This window comes from Canis lupus, chromosome 21 (assembly GCF_011100685.1).
Source record: "Canis lupus familiaris isolate Mischka breed German Shepherd chromosome 21, alternate assembly UU_Cfam_GSD_1.0, whole genome shotgun sequence".
Lineage (NCBI taxonomy): Eukaryota > Metazoa > Chordata > Mammalia > Carnivora > Canidae > Canis > Canis lupus.
This window is the reverse complement of record NC_049242.1, coordinates 13,395,568-13,412,839: the sequence shown is the minus strand read 5'-3', so window position 1 is coordinate 13,412,839 and position 17,272 is coordinate 13,395,568. Positions and strand designations below refer to the sequence as shown.

Here is a 17,272-nt window from a genome sequence, read left to right as displayed (position 1 = left end):
AATAAGCTGACCACTAAAGTAAATTGCTACTGACAGTGTAACAGAAGGCAAATTATATACAATCTATTGATGGAATCATTCAATCATTCATTCCCTCCAGTGTTTGTTGAAAGCTTTCTGCATGCCTGATAGGGCATATAGGAGACCTCTACGATGAAGTTAAAAGACGTCTGTAGGATATGAATAAAACTCAACGCATACCCTGCCCTCAAGAAGTTCCCAATCTTGCTCAAACAAAAGATCATGGAACAAATTTTAGACCAAAATCTATAATTAGAGACTAAGATAAAAGAAGGATTCTACAGAAGTGTGGGGGAAAGGGCAACCAAGTCAGGTTGGGGGATTGGGGAAGGTTTCCCAGGAAGCTAATTTTGAAGGATGAGCTAAGAGAAAAGGATGAATTAGGAAGAAGAGGGTATTTTTTTTTTTTAATTTTTAGAAGAGGGTATTTTAAGCAAAAGGAAACATGTATGAAAGAGCTCTCAGCCTAATCAGTAAACTACAAGTAATTCACTACATATCTTTACTCAAATACTTTCTATTTATGAACATTCATAAATACAAAGCTCTGCTTCCAAGCAAAGACTCATCAACTCTTTCAGACATGCCAGAAGGAGTTAGTGGTCAGGTGAGGTAATTTCAGTCCTGGTCACAGGTTCACTGGGTTATTCCTTAATCCATTTAATTATTCCATTGGGTTATTCTTTAATCCATTTAATTAATATCTTACCTTGCAGTATGGCAAACTCAAATACCTACCGTGAGTACAACTGGCAGGATAGGGTCTGAGGTAAACTGGAATGTGAGGTGTGAGGTGAACTGTGTCCAGCTACGGAAATGAGCAGCCTCAGGCTTTCGCTGATTTTACTTGGCCAGAATGTGGTCTCAGTGCTGCTGTGCCTTTGCTCTCTTAAGGCAAACCAGACCTCCTTCAACTTTGAAATTCTGAGAACAAATTCACATTTTTAAAGTTATATGCAGGCCAAACAAAAAACTTAATGAAGGCTGAATTCAGTCTGCTGACCATCACTTTGTTACCTTGATCTTTGTATGTTTGATGTATTTGCTTTTGGTTTTCAGTGTTTTACAAAAATTACAAATGTTTTTGAGAAGTTAAAACAGATGCAGCTGTTATTAACATTAATAGTGTTAGTAGGAAGAGACATGCAATTAGTATAAAAACAAAAATAGATGTAGTACACAATTGGAAATGGCAAATTTACATACTTATAGGATAAATCGTTTCAGTGATAACGACAGTTCTGAAGAACAATGATCCAGTCATTGCATCATCATGCACACACCTATGCCATCAAAAATAATGAGCAAGACGAAAGTCATGGTCAGAATGAAAGGCTTTATGTGTATGTGTATGGAGGAGGGAGAACAATGTCAGATACCTAAATAAAGTTAAATCTGGAAATATAATCATTTATTTAGGAACTTCAAGGCTGGACAATGGGAAAACCACTGCTCCTGAAACTTCGGAAACAGCCACAGTTAAAATTTCACTTTTAAGGACGTCGTGGCTGCCAAGGAGTTTTCTATACTTGCAGCCAACCCCAAAGAGCAGGACCACCTACCTCAACATATGTTCAGGGTGTTAGGAGAAGGTAGCCCATAGATTGTACAGAAGGTAGGAGAAAAGAGCATACCGGATTTGTGATTTTAAAGACTAATGAATTTTTTTTAAAGATTTTATCTACTTATTCATGAGAGAGGCAGAGACAGGCAGAGAGAGAGAAGCAGGCTCCATGCAGGAAGCCAGATGTGGGACTCGATCCTGGGACTCCAGGATCATGCCCTGGGCCAAAGGCAAGCACTTAACTACTGAGCCACCCAGGCGTCCCATGAATTGGTTTTTTAAGCAATAACTGTAAGTGTTTAAAAATTCAAATAGTGTAAAAAGATATACAGTGCTAAACAAGTCTTCCTTCCTCCCTAGACTGTGACTTCTACCTAGAGGTGATCATTATTAAGAGTTATAGGGGCACCTAGCTGGCTCAGTGGGCAGAGCATGCAACTTTTGATCTTGGAGTTGTGAGTTCAAGCCCCACGTTGGGGATAGAATTTACTCAAAAAAATAAAAAAAAGTTTCTTATATTTCCTTTCAAATAAATTAATGCGTAATATACACTAATTTCTGCAATTTTTTTCCTATTTAAGTGTTTTGGAGATTATTCTATATTAGTTCATGTAGATACTCTTTATTCATTTTCACTTACTTATTTACTTGTTTATTTTTTAAGATTTTATTTATTTATTTCAGAGAGAAAGTGAAAGAGCATGAACTGAGGGAGAGGGACAGAGGGGGAAGCAGACTCCCCACTGAGCAGGAAGCCCAATGGGGGCTGAAACCCTGGGATCATGACCCGAGCCGAAGGCAGACGCTCAACTGACTGAGCCACTCAGGTGCCCTTTTTATTAATTTTAAAAGCTACATATAAAGATATATCATAACTTATATAATCAATACTCCATTGATGGATTTATATTGTAGTCTTTTGTTATTATAAACAATTCATCTGTCTTGTTTGAAGTCTCCAAAGAATCTATTTGGTGAAACTGCATCCTAAGCCTGCAAGCCTAAACATCTCTTGGTCCTGATGGGCTTGGGAACAAATGAACCTAAGAACACTTGGAAATGAACTTGTTGATACATAGAGAAGAATCTGTGTCTGGAAAGAAGGTAAATGTGGTGGGATGAACAGCAACAAAACTGAATTCAAAATTAATGGGATCATAAAGAGTCTCATGGGATAACCTAAGGAATTTAATCTTCTCTGGAAAGATAGAGCCATTGACTGGTTTTAAGCAGAATGATAATATAACTATACTTCTGTTTTAGAAAACTTATTGTGGGGATCCCTGGGTGGCTCAGTGGTTTGGCCCCTGCCTTTGGCCCAGGGTGTGATTCTGGAGTCCCGGGATTGAGTCCCGCGTTGGGCTTCTTGCATGGAGCCTACTTCTCCTTCTGCCTGTGTCTCTGCCTCTCTCTTTCTCTCTCTCTGTCTGTCTCTCATGCATGAATAAATAAAATCTTTTTTTAAAAAAAGAAAACTTATTGTAACAACAATGAGAATAGATTAAAGGGAACCAGAAAAGAGGCAGGAAGATTGGAAGGCAGGGCATTCAAGTAATCCACAAAATAATTTTTTAAAAGATTTTATTTATTTATTTATTTGAGAGAGAGAGTGAGAGCGCACAAACAGGTGGAGTGGCAGAGTGAACAGGAGAAGACTCCCTGCTGAGCAAGGAGCCGGACCAAGCCCCAGGACCCTAGGATCATGACCTGAGCTGAAGGCAGATGCTTAACTGACTGAGCCACCCAGGCACCCCTCAGGAAATAATTTATGAGGATTTTAACTAGGTGACAGCAGTGGGAATGAAGAGGAGGAGATAAGATGTTAAACAACTATTAGAGAGTAAAATCTACAATACTTTGGACTTCTTGAGTAAAAGTGTGATTGAATGAGCAGAATCTAAGATGAATACCAGGTTTCTGAGTGGGTCCACTGGTAGATAGTGGTATTAATCACCAAGACAGGAAGGAGCAAGCATAGGGAGAAAGACAGTTGAATTTTGAACATTTGACCTTGACCTCTTGAGGTAGTTTTGTCCAATAGGCAGTAAGACACACAGATCTTAAAGCTCAACGACAGTGCTACATACCAACAGCAGACGTCAACATATATTTAATAGCTGAAGCTGTGAGAATAGAATAGGTCACCTGAGGGTTACATACTCACTGATACAACAAAAGGAAGATATGGCAAAACTCTAAGAAAAGGAGGCAGATAAGTAATACATGGAAGAAGAGGAGCCAACCAAAGAAGAAACGGCCTTTTATGAACATTCAAAAATTAAATAAACTGGCACAACAAGGATTCAAGTAATTTTATCTTATTTGAAGCTCAAACAATTCCATATTCTAGGTAACTTAATTAAGCTCATTTAGAGGACTGACCCAAGATTTCACAGTTGTTAAGTAGCAGAGCTAGGACTTTAACACTAGCCTTCCCCAAATTCCACAGATCTTCATTCTACCTTGCTGGCTCCAAATTTCTTAATGATTCGCAGACTAGCAAAGCCAAGAAAGCAGAAATAGGAAAGAAATGATACGAGTACAACCAACCTTCTGCAACTCTCCGTAGTCCCATGCTTTTTACACAATAGGAAATAAGGCTCAGAGAAGTTTAAAAAACACGTTACTTAAAGCTCCAGTCTTTATTAAAACTTACCTAAAACCGCAACCCCATCCTTTAGCATTCACAGGCAAGGAGACATTAACTATTTGTTTGCATAAGGGTCCACTTACTCAGGACTTTCATAATAAAGGCATCAGAAACCAAATAGTATCTTTTCAGTACTATAATCATTAGAGAGAAAAACTATGGGACTTCTTAAGGACTTGCTCTGCCCCACATAATGTTCTTTATTTTATGCAAATGAACTGGCTCAGGCAAATATTCTAGGTGGTTTTCAGGAGTATGACATGAATGAGTGTTAGAGATAAGTAGATATTGGCAAAACATTTTTTATAGTGGATATTGGCAAAAGAGTATTATTATTATTATTATGGGCCCACAAAAGCTTGGAAAATGTTTCACTATAATCCATCTTTTTATAGTGAAAACTGTTTTACTGGAATCTCACCTGAAAGAATAGAACTTGGTCACCAAGTTTCAACAACAAATCTTGTTAAAAGAGTACATTTCTCCTGCTGATAAGAACAGGGATTTTCTAAAAAACTTTGATATGTATACTATAAAGCCAGGTTATGCAAGTGTGTTGCAATTGAATAGATTCCAAATGTAGGTTTGAATATGATTATTTCAAGATCTCTTTACTTAGGTGTATTAGTGAGCCTGTGCAGGAGATCTCTGCCTAGAAGCTCCAACCTGTCAAAGTGGTTTCAGTTGCTCCAATTCTCTTCTCACCCCAGGTAAAATCTCAGTCCCTGTGATAACTCCAGGAGCTCACCTTCTTCTTCTTCTCCTTCTCCTTCCTCTTCTTCTTCTTCTTCTTCTTCTTCCTTTTTAAGATTTTATTTATGTATTCATGAGAGATACAGAGAGAGAGAGAGGCAGAGACATAGGCAGAGAGAGAAGCAGACTCCATGCAGGGAGCCTGATGTGGGACTTGATCCTGGGTCTCCAAGATCCCGCCCTGAGCCAAAGGCAGAAGCTCAACAGCTGAACCACCCAGGCATCCCAGGAGCTCACCTTCTTTAAAGTCTTCAAGAAAATCAATAAAGTTAGGATAGTAAACATAGAATTGATTTCATTCATTCAGAAAATATTTATTGAGTGTGAAGGCACTGAGGATATCGAGATGAATCAGAAATGGATTCTGCCCACAAATAATCCAGCCTGGGGTGGGGCTGTGGCACAGTTAATTAGCTAGGTTAAACCTAACATTTCTGTTGAGAACTTGAAGTACATGTATTTTGTGTTGTTGATCCATGGACTTTGAGGTATAGACCAAGAAACAGGTAGCATATGGCAAAGTTAGTGTTCTTTTTAATTTTTTTTTCAATGTTAGCATTCTGGAATGAAAATCGAAAAGCTTGGTTGGTATTTTCTCATTGTTGCCTGGAACTCCTCCTCTTCCTGCTCTCAGTGGAGGGGTCTTCCCCTGCAATTCTGGCAGCCCTTTCAGGATCTGGCCCCTGCGGGGTTACAGATCTTTTAGTCATCAAATAGTAACCTAACTCCATTGTGTGTTAACTTGTACAACTTTACCAGGGTGAAATGTAACTTTGCATGAATGATTTAGCTTCTCTCCCCCTTCAGGAAACAATCCCAGATGGATATAAACATGTATCTGCATAAATTCAGAAACTAGGGATCCCTGGGTGGCTCACCGGTCTAATGCCTGCCTTCAGCCCAGGGCAGGATCCTGGAGTCCTAGGATCAAATCCCACATCGGGCTCCCTGTATGGAGCCTTCTCCCTCTGCCTATGTCTCTTCCTCTCTCTGTGTCTCTCATGAATAAATAAATAAAATCTTAAAAAAAAATCAGAAACTATTTAAATGCTGAACAATTGAGGTGTGCTTAATTACATTATGGATATTCTTATGATGTATTACTATGGAGCCATTAAAATGATATTTTAGGAAGATATTCACCCTATGTTGTTGTAAAAATTACTTACAAAACCATAATGTGATATCATTACATTTTCCAATATACACATATATTCATGTGAATCCACAGAAAAGGATTAGAAGAATAGAAGGCACAAATATTGTGGTTACCTTTGAGTGGTAGAACTATAGAAGAGTTTTCTTCCTTGTGGTTTTCTTGTATTTTCCAAATTATACAAAATGTACATGTGTTACTTTCATTATTCAAAACAAATCATATTTTTAAAAAGAAAGACCAAAAAGTAGTCTAGCTCTTCCTATTTTGTATCTTTTTTGGACAAAGAAGTTTTACCAAATTCCCCAAGGACTGGAAGGGAAGGCTATTTTAGAGACACCAACTGTGCCAACTCAAAACCTTACTCACAGAACTTGTATCAAGAGGCAAAGAAAAGCGTCACTTCCCATCCCATGTGAGGCACACTCACCAGAAACTGCAGCGAGTCTTCCTACCTCTTTTTATGTTCAAGGGTTTTAAATTATGATATCTCTGGGGCCTCACAAGCAATGCTAAAGTCTTCACCATCTCTTCCAGTGTACTAGTTGGCCATGTGCAAACAGGTCTATTGATATCCTTTGGTAGTATCCCAGAGTTTCTGAGAGAGGCCAGCAACATAGGCACTATTTGGAACAGAACAGCATATGAGTCAGGAACACAGACTCTGGAGTCAGAACTTAGTCAGAATCTTAACACTAAAATTTACTAATCATGTGGCCTTGAGTACATTACTTAATCTCATTGTGACTCAATTTCTTCATCTGTCAATTATATCATAATAATGTTTACCTTATCATGTTTTTATAATGATTAAAAATGATAATGTATGTTAAGTACTAAGCACAATGTCTGTCACGTAGTAATCAGTAAATGTAAGCTATTATATTACTAAGATAAATACAATAGAGAGATAAAAATTAGTGTTATGAGATTTCTAGAAAAGGCACAATTACTCCTGGTTGAGAAGATTGCAAAAGGCTTTGTGGAAGGAGAAAATTTAGATATTCTAAGATGAAGGGGGAAAGGCATTCAAGTGATGGCAGCATCAGAGCATAGAGGTGAGGAAGCTATAGAACATAGTAATGAGCAGTTTTCCTGGAGCATCATATATATGAAGAAGTCTTTAGGAAACAAGAATGCCAGCTAAACAAGTTTAGACTTAGCTTATGGATAATAAGGATATGTTTCATCTGTTATAATTTTCATCCCAGAATAATCTTTGTAACATTATACAGGAATCTCTTTTTTGCAATTCACCTGAGCATGTGTACAACTACCCCATTTACCCATCTCATGACCTTCCATATTGTCTATTAAAACCAAGTTTTAGGGAGGTGCTTGGGTGGTTCAGCCAGTTGAGCGTCCAACTCTTGATTTCAGCTCAGGTTGTGATCTCAGGGTTTGGGGATCAAGCCCTGCATCAGGCTCTGTGCTCAGCGTGGAGTGATTCTCTTGCTCTTTGCCCTACCCCCACACCCCAGTCCAGGTGGCTCAACGGTTTAGTGCCTGCCTTTGGCCCAGGGTGTGTTCCTGGAGACCTGGGATTGAGTCCCACATCGGGATCCCTGCATGGAGCCTGCTTCTCCCTCTGCCTGTGTCTCTGCCTCTCTCTCTCTGTGTGTCTCTCATGAATAAATAAATAAAATCTTTAAAAACAAAACAAAACAAAAAAATTTTATTAAAAAGAAGTTTTAGGGGTGCAAGCCTGACTCAGTCAGAAGAGCACGTGACTCTTGATCTCGATGTTTTGAGTTCAAGCCCCATGTTGGGTATAGAGATTACATAAAAAATAAAATCATTAAAAAAAAACACACAAGTTTTTGCCATTGATAAGTCAAAGAGTCTCCTAGTCAAAGTACAGAGTGGTCTCCTGGGGCAGGGAAGAAAATAGAAATAACAAGAGTAGGGATAGCATGATCCTTTATTTTTATAGCTTTTATAGATATTGTAAAGCATCAGGGGTATGAAAGGAAACAAGATTGTGCTTGGTCCTGGTAAGTAGGATCATCTTTGGGATAAACATTTATTTATTTATTTTTTAAAATTTTATTTATTTCTTCATGGGAGACACACAGAGAGAGGCAGAGACATAGGCAGAGGGAGAAGCAGACTCCCTCCAGGGAGCCTGATGAGAGGCTTGATCCCAGGACTCAGGGATCACTCCCTGAGTGATCTGAGCTGAAGGCACTCAACCACTGAGCCACCCAGGTGCCCCTGGGAGAAACATTTGAATGACATAAGAAGCATATGAAAAAAAAAACAGAGTTCAGGACAAACAAGATTCACTGTAAAGCTTCAGTAATGAAGACAGTGTTGTACTGGTGAAAGAATAGATGTACAGATCAACAAAATAATATAGAAAGCCTGGACAAAGAACCATACATAGGTTGTCAGTTGATTTTTGACAAAGTTGCCAAGGCATTTAATGGGGAAAGAAAAGTCTTTCCAATAGATGATATTAGAACCACTGGATATATATATGGAAAAAAGAAAATTAAACCTCAATCTTCATCTCACATTATACATAGAGATTAACTCAAGAATGTCATATGGATCTAAATGTAAAAGCTAAAACAATGAAACTTTTAGAAGGACACATAGAAGAAAAATCTTTGTGACCTCAGAACCGAAAAAGAAGAGATCATTTTACAATCAATAATTTGAACTTCATCAAAACTAAAAACTTAAGAGATATCATTAATAAAGTGAAAAGATAGTCATAGATTATAGGAAACATTTTATGTACATCTGCCAAAGGATTTATATCTAGAATATATAAAGAGCTCTTACAACTCATTAAGAAAGGGTAAACAAGTTTTTAAAAAATGGACTGAAGGAATGCCTGGGTGACTCAGCATTTGACGGTCTGCCTCTGGCTCAGGGTGTGATCCCAGAGTCCCAGGATTGAGTCCCACATCGGGATGGATAGCCATGGTTTCATTAATGAACACCTCAAATCTTAAATATTTCAAGTATGTGCATTTTAGAATGGCCCTGAGCAATTTACTGAGCATCTTTCCTCTGCACATTTAAACTTCTGTGCACTTTGAGGAGCGCTTTTAACCTCATATGCACATAATCCCTATGTTTCTGATTCACTTACACTTAACAAAATTCTCATCTAGCAATTGTCGCTATGAGCCATCTGGATGCTTGAACTTGGCTCCATCAAGTCTCTGTTCTAAAAACCAGAAGTCACCTTTTCTATTGAAATAAAATAAAGTAAGAACCCAAGTTGGAATAAACAGTAGGTACAATTTCTAATTTAGTTCCTATTCCCTTTTTAAAAGCATTTATTGTTACTCATATTCATTTGGAAAAAAACTGCTGTGTACCTAAAACCTATTCAAGGTTCTCTCACAGACACTTTAAAATACATACATATCTTTGTTAAGTTTTTTTTAGTAACTAGACGGAAATGAGACCGCCAAGGCAAGCGAGGGTCCAAGAACAGATTTTATTGCAGGCACCCTCGGGCGAGGTTCCACGACTCACGGGGGAAAGAGAGTGAGTCGAGGAAGTCGCGCCAAGACAAGGTGGTAGGGGGTTTACATAACGTTGTAAGGCAGAACGGTTTCCTATTGGTTGGCTCATATGCAAAGGAAGGATTGCAATCCAACCAGTCAGAGTGACCCTCACTATGCAAAGGAAGGATTGCAATTCGACCAGTCAAAGGTGACTTCATCCTCTGGGGTTTGAAGGGCATTGGGTTCGGTTGAGGAAGTCCAAAGGAGAGGTGTAAGGGTCTGCTCAAGCTGTCATCCCAAGTGGAGGTGGTGACAGGAACTTCAGCCATTTTGGCGTATCCGCCATCTTGAGGAGTTTCCCTTCCCGCCTGGCCCCAACAATCTTCAAACCCAAAGCAAGAAGTCATTTTTGTATAAAGTATATTTGCATTAAGTATATTTCTTTCCGGGCCTTGGTTATATGCATCAATGGCAAATTATTAGCGTCAAGTTCAGTGAATCCAAGCGTAACCTGTTTTAGAGGGGTTTTTGTTTTGTTTTATTTATTGTTTCCCTTTAAGTGCCTCATGTTATTTTGCAAAGTCCATGTAATTTAATCTAATTATCCTTTCAACAGAAAACATCCCTGATGTTGCCTTATTCCAACAAAAAGAGCACTATCTGATCCAACAAACTAATGCTCCTGAGACATCATACAATAACAAACCAATATGAACACGGGAAAAAGGAAAACCAAATATTCACAAAGAGAATTAGAAATGCAGTTTTGCACTTCGAAGGGACTAACCTCACATTTCTTTTAAACATCAGATCTCAGGGCTGTTTGTTAGGGCTGACTTTAACTTGTAGATAGTGGCGAATTTCTTAAGCTTGCTTAACAATTTTTCAGATAATGTAAAGGTTACAAATGTTAAAAAATAAATAAATAAATAAAACCCCATACTCCTTTTTCTCTGGCTTTGACAGCTTAAGTTTTATTTCAGTATTGCACATTTATCTGTAAAATTCCAGACTCTAAGATAATGACAGTTAATTAACCCAAGAATAACTGTAGTCTATTTTTCAGAGACTTAAGCACACATTATGAACCATGCACAAGACAAAACTTGGTCTTCCAACAGTAGTGTACATAATGCTCCAAATCGAAATTAGATACAGAAGTGTTCTTTTCAGGGAATGAATGAGCATTGGGCTATTTAAAATAAACTCACTTATCTGATTGCTTTCTAAATTAAAATAACCTTTTTCTCTTAACCTCAAAGTAAGGTATGCTTATTACTAGAAATACAGAGAAGTAGAAAGAAAGAAAGAATACATGCAGGTCAATCCACCCAGGGATAAACATGCTGATGACACAGTAGGAAGCCATACGGTCGGTACAAGGTTGAAGAGTTCAACACACATAGCTAGGCTGTGTGCGGTCATACCCAACTCCAGCACTTAACAACTCTGTGCTGAGCTAGTAATTTCATTTCTCCACTTCATCTTCCTCCATCTGTAAAATAGAGGAGCAAGGATGTTGTGAAGATCAAATGAAATAAATCGTAGTGTACCTTGCATGTAGCAAGGCTTTGATGTATGTTAATTATTAGTTCCACTTTTTATTTTATTTTAAAGATTTTATTTATTTATTTATTCATGAGAAACAGAGAGAGAGGCAGAGACACAGGCAGAGGGAGAAGCAGGCTCCCTGGAGGGAGCCCCGATGTGGGACTTGGGATCACGCCCTGAGCCGAAGGCAGATGCTCAACCACTGAGGCACCCAGGCGTCCTTCAAATAAATAAAATCTTTAAAAAAGCAAACCAGGGCAGCCCCGGTAGCTCAGCAGCTTAGTGTCGCCTTCAGCCCAGGGCCTGATCCTGGAGACCTGGGATCGAGTCCCACATCAGGCTTCCTGCATGGAGCATGCTTCTCCCTCTGCCTATGTCTCTGCCTCTCTCTCTCTGTGTGTCTCTCATGAATAAATAAATAAAATCCTAAAAAAATAATAAATAAAATAAAATAATAAAAAAGCAAACCAGTAATGTAAACATATTTGAAAACACTAAGACAAAAAGAATTTTAAAAGTTGAACTAGGGACACCTGGTGGCTCAGCAGTTAAGCACCTGCCTTTGGCCCAGGGTGTGATCCCGGAGTCCAGGATCAAGTCCCACATCAGGCTCCCCTCATAGAGCCTGCTTCTCCCTCTGCCTGTGTCTCTGCCTCTCTCTCTCTCACTGTGTGCCTATCATAAGTAAATAAAAAGTAAAAAAATAAAAAAATAAAAAAAAAAGAAGTTTATTTATTTGAGAGGGAGAGAGCATGCACATGCGCACACCAGTGGGGACAGGGACAAAGGAGAGGGAGAAGCAGACTCCCTGCTGCAGGGAGCACAACCCCAGGCTCAATCCCAGAACCCCAAGATCTTAACCTGAGCCAAAGGCAGATGCTTAACTGACTGAGCTACCCAGGGACCCTGGGACATTCCTGGTTTTGATTTACATTCGAAAAGGGCCCTGAGAGTCTCAGAAGATAATCACTTCTAATCATAATTACCTTTTTCTTCATACTGTTTTTTCAAGATTGTATTAGGAGAAAATTGCATATAAAATGATACTATTTTTAAAATCAAGGCTGGTGATTTTTAAAACGAGCAATCTTTTATTTCAAAAGTCAAAATTATCATTTAACCTTTTTCCATGCAATAATGTTTCAAGCTATTCCACACATATTGTCTTATTTAATGCACACAAAACTCTTGGAAAGAACAAGACATCAGAATTATCTCCATTTTTTTGAGCTAACTCTTCCCTTACACTAGTAATAGACCATTGTCATTTGCATTTGCCCTTGAAGACTATATTTAGTTTTGGGGAGAAATAAAATTACATGTCTATCTGCTCAACGCTAAAAGCTAAAAATTCCACCTTCTTCTCCTCCTCTGTTCCCTATCTTATTTAGAGATAACACCATCCAGGAAGTCAGCCCGACTCTAAACCTGAGTCATACTATGCCTCTCTCTTCACTCCTCACATTCCATGAATTACTGAGTCTTGTTGGTTATATTTCTTTTTTTTCTTCAAGATTTATTTATTTATTTATTTATTTATTTATTTATTTATTTATTTATTTATTTATGAGAAAGAGAGCAGAGGCACGCAGTGAGGCGGTATTGGTGGTGCTGAGGAAGAGGGAAACAGACAAGCAGACTCTGTGCTGAGGGCAGAGCCCAACATGGGGCTCAATCCTACGACCCTGATATCATAATCTGAGCTGAAACCAAGAGTTGGACACTCTGCTGATTGAGCCACACAGGCGCCCTGGTTATATTTCTTAAATACCTCTGGAAACAACCCCTTACTTTCCACCCATCTTCATTGGCATTGCCTTAGATCTAGGTTTCCTGTGTTGTGGTCACCTTGGAGCTCACTTCCCTGTCTCCAGTCTTACCCACTGATGTCTGCAAAAGAGAAAACTCTTTGGCCACCCACTACATACAGACCAATGGCATTTCACGATCTGGCGCCTTCCAAAGGAACAAGGTATCTATTTACAAACTGTATACCCAAGTATTAAAGTGATGCTGTGGAATATTCCTCTCCAGTGACTAAAATACAAATGTCCACTCATTAGGGCACTTTCTTCCTGTTATCAAGAAAACCAGAAAGTTGAAGTGGTAATCATAAGGTAGTACTTAGTAAGCAAAAGCACTGTATAATCACTAGGGAAATTGCATGCAGACTATAATTGATCTCAAAAAACTTTCCCTCATCCACAATAGAGTGTGCTTTTTTAGTGTTTGGAAGACAGCATTTGCATCCACTGGATTATCTCTGCCTCTCAGACTTCATTAGGGAAACTCTGACAAAAATTTATTTTCCAAGCTAATTCCCACCTCCTCATGAAGACTTCACATATTTTCACCTAGTTAAGATTATTTGCTGTCCTACCTGTCCTACCATAGAACTGTAATCTGTGTTGAATATTTCTACTGTAGGATTTGTTAGTATTTTTAGCACTAAAAAAGATTTATGAAGGTTCATTTCTTTTCTTTTTTTTTTTTTTTTGAAGGTTCATTTCTTCTAAAAAGCTGCAAGTGTTAGTGACTAAAAGGACCAGCACTTGGGTCAACCAGATCTGGGTTTGAATTCTGATTATTTCACTTACTTGTTGAATGGCCTTTGTCTAGTCCCTTAACTTCTCTGGACTATACAGTTGCCTAATCTGTAAAATGTAGACAAGATGATCCTAGCTTCATAGAGTCATTGAGAGGATTAAACGTCAAGCTTCATGGGAAGCACTTTGTACAGTACTAGACCAATGGAAAACACTCAATAAAGTAGATCTTACTTATCATGTTTGCATTCAGTGTGGCGGTGAGGAATCCTCTGTCTAGGGTAAGACCGATTATAAAGCCTTGCTTTTATTCTTAGTGATTCTTAGTGATTTTATTTGTGGAGTGCCTGGGTTGGCACCTACTACCTACCTACTCAGTAGGTTGGGCGTCTGCCTTCAGCTCAGGTCGTGATCCCGGGATCCTGGGATGGAGCTCCACATCGGGCTCTCTGCTCAGTGGGGAGTCTTCTTCTCCCTTGCTCTCTGCCTGCTGCTCCCCTTGCTTGTACTTTTTTTCTGTGTCAAATAAATAAATAAAATATTTTTTTAAAATGTTTTTCCATTATTTAGTGAGCAGACTTTCTAAGACAGCTAGAAATACCCGTTTGGCTTACCTCTGTCTCCCCTACCTGACTATAAGTTACTAGAGGAGAGGAATGAAGTTTTAATCATTTTTGAATTCCTAGCAATGCCTGGCAAACAACAGGTACTTAAAGAAAATGTTTACTGAATAAATAGATAAATGTCTAGAAACTATTTATGAGCCATTTCTCATTTTATCATCTAGACCAGTGATTCTCAAAGTGTGATCTTTGAATCAGCAGCATGGACATCACCTTGAGTTTGTTAGAAATGCACATGGAGTTCTATGTCTTGATTAGATATAGATTATAGGAGTATGCCTATGTCAAAACTCATCAACCTGGGGATGCCTGGGTGGCTCAGTTGGTTAAGCATCCGATTCTTGATCTCAGTTCAGGTCTTGATCTCAGGATCATGTGTCAAAACTCCATGTTGGGCTCCACGCATGGAGCCTTCTTAAAAAAAAAAAACAAAAAACAAAAACCTCACTGAACTGTATTCTGAAGTGAAATACTAACAAAAAGTTAAAAAAAAGTATTGCCATTTTAATTCCTTCTGATAAGTCTTATCAGCAGGAGATTTTTTTGCATGGCAGTCTTAAGATGGTCTACAGGGTCCTGTGAGATCTGATCTCCTACCCACTTTTCTAGACTGAACTGTTACCACTGCGCCAGTCACTTTTTCAGTCCTTCACCAACAATGTCCTTTCAGTTTCCCAAAGGCATATATTTCTATCCTGCCCCAGGGCCTTTGCACATGCTGTTACCATTCCCTAGGAATGTTTGTCCTTCCTCCCTTTCACCTGTTTAAATCCCATTCCTCTGGGGAGCCCTGGTGGCTCAGCGGTTTAGTGCCGCCTTCAGCCCAGGGCCTGATCTTGGAGACCCGGGGTTGAGTCCCATGTTGGGCTCCCTGCATGGAGCCTGCTTCTCCCTCTGCCTCTCTTTCTCTCTCTCTCTCTCTCTCTCTGTCTCTCATGAATAAATAAATAAAATCCTTTAAAAAAGTTAAAAAAAATCCCATTCTTCTTTCATCTCTCATCTTCTGTCTGTTCCTCAGAGAAACTTTCTCAAATATCACTTTTTATATGTCCATGGAACCTTTTGTAGGGCTCCTGGGTACCTTTCTGCATGTTGTTCACCTAAGTAAAGGTTCCCAGCTGAAATGATAGTAGATGAAATCCAGTTTGTGCTACACTCACAAAGCCTTGACTGTGGAGCTGGGCTGTGTCAATCTGGAAGAAGGGTTGCCTTTTTCTACTTCATCAAAGGCATGGTCTGCTTGCTAAGCTATGTCTATTCCGGGTTGTTTCTGTCTATTGGGACACCTTTTAAAAAAATAGCATACAGATACTTTATGGGCTAGCATCAGCCCTGATGTTACACTTCCCCTTAATAGTACTTACCACAGCTGTAATTTTACAATTATCTGTGTGATTATGTGGTTAATGTTTGTTTCCCCCACTAGACAGTAAACTCTGTGACAGTAGGAAAGTGTCTGGTTTTGCTTGTTATCAGGTATTCCCAACACCTAGAATAGTGTCTAAACATAGTGGGTAATCAGCAAATGTCTATTAAATGCATAAGACATTTGGCAAGGAGGTTAGATAATGTTCCTTTTTCATTATATACTTACTTAAATTACAAAGTAATACAGGCTTATTATAAGAAATTCAAACAATAGAGAAGCATGTAAAGAAAAAATGAAACTCTCTTTCTCCATCAATCCTATTTTCCAGATATAACTACTGTTAATGTTCTTCAGGATTTTCTTCTTCTAAGCATATATAATCAAATTCAGTCTTTTTTAGTATTTTTTAAGAGTGAAAATGCAACCTATTCTACTCCTTGTTCTGTGACTTGTTTTTTCCACATCTCATCAATAATTGGATTTTTTAAACATCATTTTTAAATATTTTATTATTTTATTTATTTAATCATGAGAGAGACAGAGAAAGAGGCAGAGACATAGGCAAAGGAAGAAGCAGACTCCCTGCAGGGAGTCTGATGTGGGACTTGATCCCAGGACCCTAGGATCATGACCTGAGCCAAAAGGCAGACGCTCAACCACTGAGCCACCCAGGTGCCCCTAACATCATTTTAAATTTTGTTTATTATTATTTTTTAAAGTAGGCTCCACACCCAGCATGGAGCCCAATGTGGGGCTTGAACTCACAACCCTGAGGTCAAGACCGGAGCTGAGATCAAGAGTCGGACACTTAACTGACTAAGCCATCCAGGCATCCAGGTAGCATAATTTTTTTTAAACTAGGAAAAAAAATAATTATTTTTGTTTGGGGGAATAAAAATGATCAACCAGGAGAGAACAAAGTGCATGTGTGCTCTGAGTGGCCTAGTGGAGGGAGGCACAGGATAGCGACTTCCTAAGTGTAGGTCATCATAATGGTGAGTACAGGTGGGGACCCAGACACGCCCAGTCACTTCAGGAAGTTGATCCCTAAATCTTCAAACCCAAAGAGGAACTGCTAGAACTCAGCCTGGGGCTAGGAAGGCCCAGACAGTGGGCTGTGGGCTGCCCCCAGAGATGCCCTCCCTGTACTAGTGCAGCAGCCCAGGCTGTAGGTTCCACACGATCAAGGAGGACAAGGCCAAGGAAGGCTACTGCACTGCTGTTTGGGAGACCAGCTGCTACATGCCAGTACCCACCCTTCCCCTGGGTTTGCTGCAACCCCCTCATGAAAAGCACCCAAGTTCCTTTCTCTTTTTCTCCCCTGGTTCTGTCAGTTGTCATAGTCCTGGAGAAGGGGCTCTGTGAGGGATCAGAAGTGATTCTGGAAGTTCATTAGAACCCTGAGAGAAGGGCCAGGCGGTCTTCTTGCTGCTGAGTCCTGGAGAGAAGCAGAACGACAAACCTGTCACTATGTCTGCCCTGGCAAGGTAAGAAGGCAGGTCTGGCTACAGAGACCCACAGCCCGGCAAGCCAGAGCAGAGCTGTGCCTGCCTTAGGTGAGCCCTTTGCTTC

General features: G+C 39.3%; 1 long non-coding RNA gene across 1 annotated transcript; it reads left to right on the top strand.

Moving 5' to 3' along the window:
• The first annotated feature begins 2,359 nt into the window (after positions 1 to 2,359).
• LOC119864960 lies at positions 2,360 to 16,256 on the top strand. The gene is made up of 4 exons (XR_005375537.1): positions 2,360 to 2,412; positions 2,541 to 2,689; positions 12,985 to 13,134; positions 13,664 to 16,256. It is a non-coding gene; the product is annotated as an uncharacterized LOC119864960 (long non-coding RNA).
• The last annotated feature ends 1,016 nt before the right edge of the window (positions 16,257 to 17,272 follow it).